Source organism: Oryctolagus cuniculus, chromosome 14 (genome assembly GCF_051225735.1).
Source record: "Oryctolagus cuniculus isolate XC-2025 breed Fujian yellow rabbit chromosome 14, ASM5122573v1, whole genome shotgun sequence".
Taxonomy (NCBI): Eukaryota; Metazoa; Chordata; class Mammalia; order Lagomorpha; family Leporidae; genus Oryctolagus; species Oryctolagus cuniculus.
The window spans coordinates 49,022,032-49,032,051 of record NC_142880.1 but is presented as its reverse complement, the minus strand read 5'-3'; the positions used below and the strand labels follow the sequence as shown (position 1 = coordinate 49,032,051).

Sequence of the window (10,020 nt, the reverse complement as noted above, 5' to 3'; positions counted from 1 at the left end):
AGCCAGGTGCTTCTGGTCTCCCATGGGGTGCAGGGCCCAAGCACTTGGGCCATTCTCCACTGCATTCCCGGGCCATAGCAGAGAGCTGGCCTGGAAGAGGGGCAACAGGGAAAGAATCCGGCACCCCGACCAGGACTAGAACCCGGTGTGCCAGCGCCGCTAGGTGGAGGATTAGCCTAGTGAGCCGCGGCGCCAGCTTAATTAGGTTTTTATTACCAGAAGTACAAGGCCTCTCAAAAAGTATTTGGTAAACTAAGTTGATTACTTCAGATATTAAGTCAAGGAGGTTTACCTCTACAAGGGGTCACCAAAAATGGTAATTTGTACTTCTACTGAGTGTGACTACAAGAGTAGACATACCTATGGCCATTTCAGTCTCAAAGAACACATTAGCACACGCTGAAAACTTTGCATTACATGATGTTGAAGATTGGAACTGCAACCACTACTGCATGGAATTTAATGCCAACTGGGTGTTGGGATGTAGTTAAGCATTCTTATACAATTTAGTTTAATGAGTGCAATAATGCATTATCACAAAGAAAACGTAACAAATTGGCTGGCTGACCAAGCAGTGTGGAAAGGAGGAAAGCAACCATCTCCTAATTAGAAACTAACAGACTGCATTTCCAGGGTTTGGCTAACTTGACCCCATATGCTCTTTTCTTTTTTCTTATCCCCTTGGAAGCATGTGGTAAATGAAAACCAGGCTGGTCTTCAATAGTTTGCTTTGTGCTTCTTTATTATGGTCAGTCACAGTAGTTGAGCAATGAATGTGTCACTTTAAGAAGAAAATCTTCTTAACCTTGAAGGGATGAATCAGGTGTGAAATGTTCTATTTGATACATTCAGAGGGGTCCTTTTCTAGATTTATACTTTAAAATTGAAAGAATGTTTTTATACACTGAAGTCTGACTCAGACCGTGGTTTAAAAATATCCATAAACATCACCTTATATTTGTTGTAAGAAATAAAATATCGATCATTATTTTTCTGAAATAAAGTGAGAAAATATTAAATAAACCTAATGAGGCTTCCTTCACTGTTCCAAGACATCAGGTTACTGGAAATATTGTTTCTAGCCAAAAGGATTTGCCAGTGCCTGTAATTTCATTAATAAATGTATGTATATATTTGAAGGAGAAAGATTTTATTATCAATTGGTACTCTGCAGCAGGTCTTTAATTCTGATGGCTAAGGGGCGAGGAGGTATAATTATAAATTAATATCATCTAGATAAGAAGGGGTAAATTTTTAAATTGCTAAAGTCTGCAATAACGCTAAGCTTGTTTTGAGACTCTGCTTTCGCAGACCCTGGCTCTAAGGGACATAAAATAATGAAAAATAGTTGGCTAAACTGCTGGCAAAACTCTTATTGTTTGTACCACTCTTGGAAAAGACTCTTGGGGCTAGCCCAGGAATCCTTGCTATTGATTGGCTAGTTAAATAGAGGACTATTAGCTTCTGACAGGCTAGATTGATTATACAGCAGCCGCGGGAGCTGAGACTCACAGCTGAGTGAGCGTCAGGGTGAAAGCAAGGAAGAAAGAGAGAGAGAAAGAGAGAGAGAGAACACGAGGTGGGGAGAGAGGCAGTGTACATTCCATAGCAGCACTGTGTGACTGCCTGTGCCTGATAATCTTGCTTCCCAGCTCCCTCAGCGAACAACTTACTGAGGCGCCTTTTCACAAGAGGTTGTCGGCTCTCAGCCCCAGCAAGAAATAACAGACTTCACCTTGAAATAGCTCATTTCACTCCTGCTTCATTAAAGTGGATTTTGCAAAGAAAACAGAAATCAAGTCCCCTTTCCAGCCCCACGCCGTTCCAACGTTGAACAGAAACAGTTTCATACTCCAGGTAAGGAAATTAAATTTTTATCTCTGGATTTCATTTTAGTCATTCATATTAAATACAGCAGAGCTTTGAATGCTTTTAAAACTATGTTTGCAGTCATGCATTAAAATGAATTCTGTGCAGAAGCAGGGGTGGATTTACAAATGTTGGAAATGCATCTTTATATGAATGAATTTGCTTTTTTAAATCTCTGAGTACCTATAAGTGTCTCTTTAATAAGACCACTAGATTATAAATCTATGTATCAGATACCAACTCCATACTGAAAAGAAATATTTTGGCAATAATCTTACAACCTGAATATTGTTTTTAGCTGTTAAACAACTTTGGAAAATAATAGCATATTAAGAAAGGACTGTTACTGCATTAACTGTCAACTATTATATTTCATGCAGACATGGGAGCTATTTTGTTATTAAGTAATTGTCCGAGGTTATTTTTTTCCAGATCTGTCATTTGACAGCAGTCTTAACTCTTCAACCTAAACGTGATGTTTCTTGAATGATGTGACATTAGATTCCCCTGTTATTATGTCCTGATGGCGGTGCTTGTTCTTAAGAAAGTGCTGAGCTGAGGCAGAGAAATAGGACTCTGGAGCTGTTCAGCTATTCTGACTTGATCGCTGAGCTGCAGCCTATCTATTAATGTTTTAAGTTTCAGTGCTGTGTTGTGGAGGTAAAGTGTCTGTGAACATAAAGGAACTTTGCATGTATTCATTCTCTGTTGGCAATGGGGCTCTCTACTTACTGTTTCTGAGGAAAGTGATGGGATGGAAAAGGAAGAATAGGGATGGAGAAACGCAATACTCTTATAGGTGATTAATGTTAGGTTTATAGGTCACAGATAACGACTACTAACAAGACATTGTGACAGAAAGGATTTATTTCGTGCTTACTGGCACAAAATAGTTTGAGACATTTTCATATCCATTTATTTGCTTTTGGATCAATGAGGAGATATTTTACCCCAATTGCTGTTCTGATTGTCCTTTTGAGTGAAGTTCCCAGAGTCAGTCCTCTAGTCAGAGAACAAACTGGCATGTGTGACAAGTCGGAAAAACTTTTTTATGTGTTCAGTGTTGCAAATAGATCATGATTGCCAACCCTCTTGGGAACCAAGGAATCTGAAGTTAGGAAATCACATACTCTGAATGGCTATACTTGTGTGCTCATTTCAGCTGTTTTCATCTTTCAAAAACCTCAAAATTGGAAAACATAAATTATCATAGTTCATCTGGTTTCCAATTGAGAAATGATATTTGAATGCTTTCTAATAATGAAAGTATTTATTACCTAGGTATTTCCATTAATGGTAACCATGCCAGAATATAATAGCTGTGTTGTGACTATAAATTTGGGAAAGCACAGCTTGTCTAAAGGAATGGAGTTACGTTTTAGAGAATGTCTAAGGTGTTGTCTTTGAATTGAGTCGTTTAAGGAGAATGTTTTATATGTGTTTCTTCTCAGTGCTGTGTATGAGATACAAATGCCAAACTATCAACTAAGGAAGATGATAAACACTATAGGCCATACATTTTGCTTGCAGAAGCAGTATTATACCAAGTCTACACACAGCATTTGTCTTGCACTATTATAATGTTGCTTAATTATTGTTATAGATATATTATGTTAACTATACTTCATGTGTTACTTATCCAAAATTGTGCTTTGATAACACTATTTTATTGTTTATACAAATAATGTGACTTATAAAGGATATGACTTAGTTTTAACTAATTCATCTACTCATTTTACATTTAATATAAGAAATTATTTAAAATTCCATAATGTTATTGCAATAATCATTTCATAGCCTATTTTATAAATGCAGTTTCTATGCAGCACTTATTTATGGACTGTATTGAGTTGTATACAATATAGAAAGTAATTCTGCATTGCCTTGTGCTTTTATGAGTTTTTTAAAATTTTAACATAAGTAAATGTAAATAATCATACTTAGATTTTTAATTTGAATAGATACATTTTTCCTTAAAAATGACTTCTCAAACAATTTCTCAAACTGCATGCCACTTGCTCTTGGGCATTCTTACTCTCAATATTACTTTTATTTTCTTTTTAAATTTTCCTACGAATTCTATAATATCTCCTATAAGGAATTTGATTTCCCCATCTCCTTAACAGGCAATAATTAATGACCGAAAAATAAAGTTTATTTTTTAACATAAACATTCCCACTATGTAATCAGTTTGTCACCTGCATTGCAGATCAGTGTTTCTCAGCTAAGGTGATCAAGCAAGAGGAGTGTCCTTGGAGTACTGTGAGAAAGTGTCAATCTGAGCTGACTTTGCCAATTCATTTTAGTAGTTCTCACTTTGCATCACTGAGAGAACTCCATTTGACCTTTGCATCAACTTTCCTTTCATTTCTGTGGTAACAGATGTCTGTCCTGATTACCCATTTTAGCCATCCTGAAACAACAGGAATTAAGAAAGTACAACCTCTTCTATTTTTGTGGATATCTGAACCATTAGGGGGCTCTTTCTTCCTATGTAATATTCAGAAAACCAAGGGGAGAGGTTAAGCTACTCTCTTGAATATTTCCCCTATTTTAAAAGATGCTTGAAGAAGCTTTCTAGTCCCTTCCTTAAAAGGAACCCTGAAGATTAATACAAAATCTTTATTTTCACTTGAAATGAAGTATATCCTATGCTTTCAAAATTTATTCTCTTTAAAATATTCTTGTACATAAGATACTTAATTTTTTTTTAAAAGACAATAATTTGAAATATCAAATCATCTCTTTTTGGCCAGTTTAAAAACTATATGCAAATAACATTGTAACAAATATAAGGAGAAATCAAAGGGAAGAAACTTCCTGTAAGTCATCCCCACATGTCTGTGAATAGCACAGATGGAATTGGGAACTCTGTGGCTTGTGTAACTTGCTTTCTGGGAAAGACAACAGCAAGCAGCTGATAGAGTATATTACTTGTTTTCTATAAAAATAGGTACGAGAAGAATGAAAATAACAGGATGGCTTTACCATCAACACATTTTTTATGTAGGAAATACCTTTCTTTAAAGTCCAAAAAATATTTTCTTCTTCAGAGTATATATGAAAGTGTCTTAAACATAGATGGGGTGAAGCATGGGTTGATTGTGGGGGAAAGGGTGATTTCTATACCACTTTTGAAGGTTGTGTATATTAAACTGCACTGCTGACTTTCTGAATATATGGAAGCTTCCTCCTCCCATCAGTATAACAGGTAAAGATATGCTCTTACTGCAGACCTTGTTTGGGAATTGGGCAGAATTTAATTATGAATCTATGCACAAGCCCTCTATTTGGTAAGTCTAGGATTTTCATCCAATGATACCAGCTCTATGGATAGAGATTTATTTAGGGAAGTAGAAAAAGGGGAGGGATTCTGAGCAATGCAACATGGAATTTCAATCATTTATTGAATGACTTGTTGCTTAAATGAAACAGGTAAATGGCAACAACACAACTATTTATTCTGGTAGTGTGTTCAAAGTAAACATCCAAAGGTGTTTGAAAATATGCATACCTTAGAGGAGTGAATTTTGAATGCAACCAGTAATATACATGATTCTGTGGGAATAATTCTGAGTTTGCTTGAATCATGCTGGTATCTGCTCTACATGTGGTCTTTTTCACAAAATTAGGTTTTGGTAATGCAGATTATTGAGTGACTTGAATAGGAATCCAGATGCAAAAGATGTGATATTGACAGTATGAAAAATATTTTGAGAACTTCAAGATTGTTCTAAAAAGGGATTGTCTTTCTGTTAAAGTACCATAGCATTGGAGATGAGTGAAAGGCCTAACATTGAAAATGAGACAGGTAGATGAAAATGCCAATTGTATATGAATTTCATGCTGCAAAACTTTGTCCAGACTCAAGAAATAAATAGCAATTCAAGGAATCTACTGATAATTTCCACTTAAGGATACACAAGTGGGGATACCATTGAAGTGTAATATCTCTATACTTCACATGGTTTAAGGAGAAAGCTCTATCAAGATATGAGAAGTAAGAACATGGGTAACTATCATGGACAACAATTCATACAACAGGCTGCTCTCAGATGTTCAAAAGAAACAAGAGGGCACTTTACCTTTGGGTTTAATCTAATAGGCTGAGCTAGATGATGTCGATAATTTAAAGGTATACATCTTTTTGTGTTTTTTGCTATTGTTACTATCCCTGATGAACAGAAGTCTCTACACAGTCATTTGTGGGCTTAATTGTCTTTGTATATATAAGTGGGTATAATTGTTTTTATAGAGTTTGAATAATGGGAAAACATAGGCATATGAGCTTTGTCACACAATTAGTGTTCTCTATCTTCCATTTCACTTTTGGCTATGATAATATCTTCATGTGTTTAGCCTTCCTTATCATTCCTCTGGATTAAAACATTACCAATGTTTCTCATCTCCTTCTTGAGAATTATTCTACTTTTAATAAAATAAAACCATCATTATTAACTAAGTATTAACTGTGTCTGTATGTCTGTATTCCATCCTTCTATTCAAACAGAATGACTCAGAAATGAAAAGTTAATCCTGTACATTCCTTTTTGCATTCTTTATAGCACAGTGTCCATGCTACTTTTAATGACTATTATTTGAATGAATAAATCAAAACATTGGTTCTTAGTGCCTTAAATGTCAATGGTTTTTGAAAGCATTTTAATGTATTCAATTTCCCTTACTTTCCCTCTTTTAGCTTCATTTACAATTAAGACGCATGTAGTGGGTTAAAGTGCAGTATGTTCTTACCATACATGAAGATGAGTTGCTATAAATCTTGACTCATGATACTTCTCTGCTCACTGGTAACAGTTATATTGTGGTAGGTGGAATGATGTATGCAAATCTGTGAGAGAGAGAAGGTGCTACAGATAAATATGAAGTCATTAAAGATTTTATACATTTAGATATCCCTCAGAAAAAAAATTTAAGTACTTAGAGCAAGAAAGCATTTTAAGGTAGAAAATACAAAGTGGAGATTTTTTGTGCTCCCTTTTGGGAGTTTTTTTCATTTTTTAAAAAAGATTTATTTATTTATTTGAAGGGCAGAGTTGGAGAGAGAGAGAGAGAGAGAGAGAGAGAGATGGCCGCAACAGCTGGAGCTGTGCCAATCTGAAACCAGGAGCCAGGAACTTCTTCCAGGTCTCCCACATAGGTGCAGGGACCCAAGGACATAGGGCATCTTCCACTGCTTTCCCGGGACATAGAGGAGAGCTGGATGGGAAGTTGAATAGCAGGGACTCAAGCAGGTGCCTAAATGGGATACCAGCACTGCAGATGGCGGTTTTACCCGCTAAGCCACAGTGCTTGCCCCAAGTTTATTCAAATTAAAATAAGTTGATATTGAAACCAAAGGAAGATTAGCTTGCTAAAGCACTCATAATATTTTAGAAATCCTCCTGAAACAATGCTTAGATAAATGTGTGTGTCTGAAGCGTAAATCAGACCATCAGTCTCTAAAGATGTTTAGAGATACCACAGAGAAAGAGATAAGGAAAATATTTTGAATGGCTCTGTGGTCTTTCTTTTTATTGTCTGTCACTGTCTGTCTCTATGTGTAGTTGCAAGTTGGCATAATTATTCCTACTAAAATGAATTATATGCTGAAATGTCCCCTCCTGACATTCATTTAGTAACTTAGGTGTGCTTTTGATATTCTTTTTTGTAAAGCATAGCTGTTGGCTGATGGATGTACGGAGGGTATCACTTCTACCATCTAGTTATGAAAAGCTTCTGTCATACATCAATACAAGTTTAATGACTTTCCTGGAATTAGAAAACTGACCAACTCATTGCCAAGAACACTCCTTGGCAAACTGTTTCTTAAATCCGAGGACAAAACCGTTTGACCCAAAGCAGCAACACTGTGGCCGAGAACAATGCTAGGAATTTTTCCACAGTAAATTTCTAGAGCACAGTTTTGATATTCATTTGTTAGAGGGAAAAAGAGAATGGAGTGCTGAAGTTCAAATTCAAGTTCTTCTATTTTGGAAGCATATACTTACAGAAGTGATCCCAAGTGTCCAATGAGATTATGGAGGTAAAAAGTGCAGGAGTGTGGTTGTCATATTATGGCACACATAAAAGCAAGAGCAGGGCTCATGCTAAAGTTAAATTCTTCGGAATTCACAGTGCTTTAAAATCTGATCTAAAAAGATGTTGCTATGTTTCCTTCAATCACTCAAGAAACGTTTCCTGAGCAACTAGTAAGCAGGACTTTTCATTCTTAACTATTTAAGCTGCTGCAAAGATGAGTAACAAGTAGATTAGAAATTTTCCTTGTAGTAGACAAGTAAGAAAACTGTGCTAGTAATGAAGCTATGATCTTTTATATGGAAATGTGCTCCTTCATTCCGTCTTGTGTGACACAAGGCTGAGGCATTTGAAAGAACATTTCCATTTCTTGTTTTTGAGCTGATTACATGTTAGCTTCTGCCAAGAAAATATTAGGAAGATAGAATTACCAGTCAAGAGGAGGTAAAAGGCCCTCTCCCTTCCTTTTTGTTGGCTCCTCTTAGCATTGCCTCCTCACCTCAACAGTGTCAGGGGATAACAAAGAATTTTCTACCTGCTTCCAACTGCTTCTAGTGCTCACAATCCTAATCTCTTTGTGTCTGTTCCATGGAATAGCACAAGGCAGGCAATGCTTTTTCTCCTGCTCTGTTCCATAAGGTCCCTCCTCCATCTCTTAGATTCCTGTAGCCCCAACATATATCTGCCATTGAGAACACAAATTATTTCAATGCCCATTATTTAAGATGGGAAGAAAAACTTCAAGTCAAAACATATAGATTATGGTTTGTTTATGACACCTTTCAAAGAGCATTTCTCTAAATCTAAAAGGTTATAAAAAAAGAACCAGTTAGTGTCCTTTGTTCCTCCAGCCTTAGGGGTGTGGCTGCTCACAGCCTTCATTATCTCTTTGTTGCCTCACTGTGCACTTCTGTATTTTCAGTCCTCCAGAGTGTGTATTACACTTGCTGCTTCCTGTTGAAATAATGATTATGCTTTCTATTTTCTTGATGCAATACCAGCTGAATAGAGTTGAGAACTGATATTACAAATAGGAGAGTTGATACCACAAGTTACACAGGTAATCAATCTAGGGTCCAAGGAATTGATTTCATCATGTTTTTGGCCTTAAGCACATTGTTGAACTGTTTGCTAATAGTAATGGGGTCCTAAGTTATCTACAATATTCAGAGGCTTTCCCAATTAACCAAGTGTTTTAATTGTGATCAATGGCTCTCAGAAGCAAAACTCTAGTAACTACTTGGTAACTGTTTTTCAGTATCAGTTACTAAAGGATATTGCAAGTCTGTGAGATGGAATCCTTGTTTTAACTGCACTTGAGAGCTTGCATATAAACAAATGAGCAAGCAAGGTGAACAAATACATAAACTCATGGCTTTAAATCATTTGAACAAATCATTGCAGGAGAAGCAGAAAGCTTCTAAGGCCATCTGAATGATCTAAGATTGAGCTAAGAAATGTGAAATTCCAAGTTTCTCTAAACTTCTCTTTGCAACAGCAAAAGGCTTCCTCTGAGACTAGTCATCCACCCAGGTTTGGAGTTTACTTGGAGGGTTCATTGTAATGTGTAGAAATGATCAGCTTATAATAGGGTTCTATCCTGTTAGGTCCATCAAAAGTTGAAAATATTGCAAGTCAAGAATACATTAAAACTCCTAACCTCCCAAATGTCCTAGGTTGGCAGCACAGCAGGACGTAGAAGGCTGGTTGTTTCTACTTGTGATCCTGGGACTCACTGGGTGGCGCTGCTGCCACTGACAGCTGTCACCAGGGAGGGTAGCAGTAGCCTGGGAAAAATCAAAACTCCAAGGACAGTTTCCACTGAACAAAATAACTACATGTCTTCATAAAGTCAAAATAATTGTAAAAAAAAAGTGATGACCATCTGTATTCAATAGTGATCTATGTTCAGGGAACTTGAAATGCTTTGGGATACAGGAATGTTAGAGCAGACTTGCTGGATGCAAAATGATCCCCATACTCCCCTTCACCTCACTCCCACATGGATGTATCAGAAGACACTTCATTCACTAAAAAGCTGAAAAGCAAATAGGGGTGAGGGCACCAGGACATTTCCAATACTACTAGGAAAATTTTGTAGTGCTCTACTCCAC

At 36.6% G+C, this 10,020-nt stretch overlaps 1 protein-coding gene across 1 annotated transcript in view; it reads left to right on the top strand.

Annotated features, from left to right (window-relative positions):
- Positions 1-1,479: 1,479 nt before the first annotated feature.
- The window catches only part of CDH18 (cadherin 18), a 974,018-nt gene continuing 965,477 nt past the window's right edge, over positions 1,480-10,020 (top strand). Inside the window, exon 1 of the mRNA XM_089313132.1 lies at positions 1,480-1,857. The gene's annotated coding sequence lies outside the window, so the exon portion shown is untranslated. The remainder of the gene's footprint in view (positions 1,858-10,020) is intronic.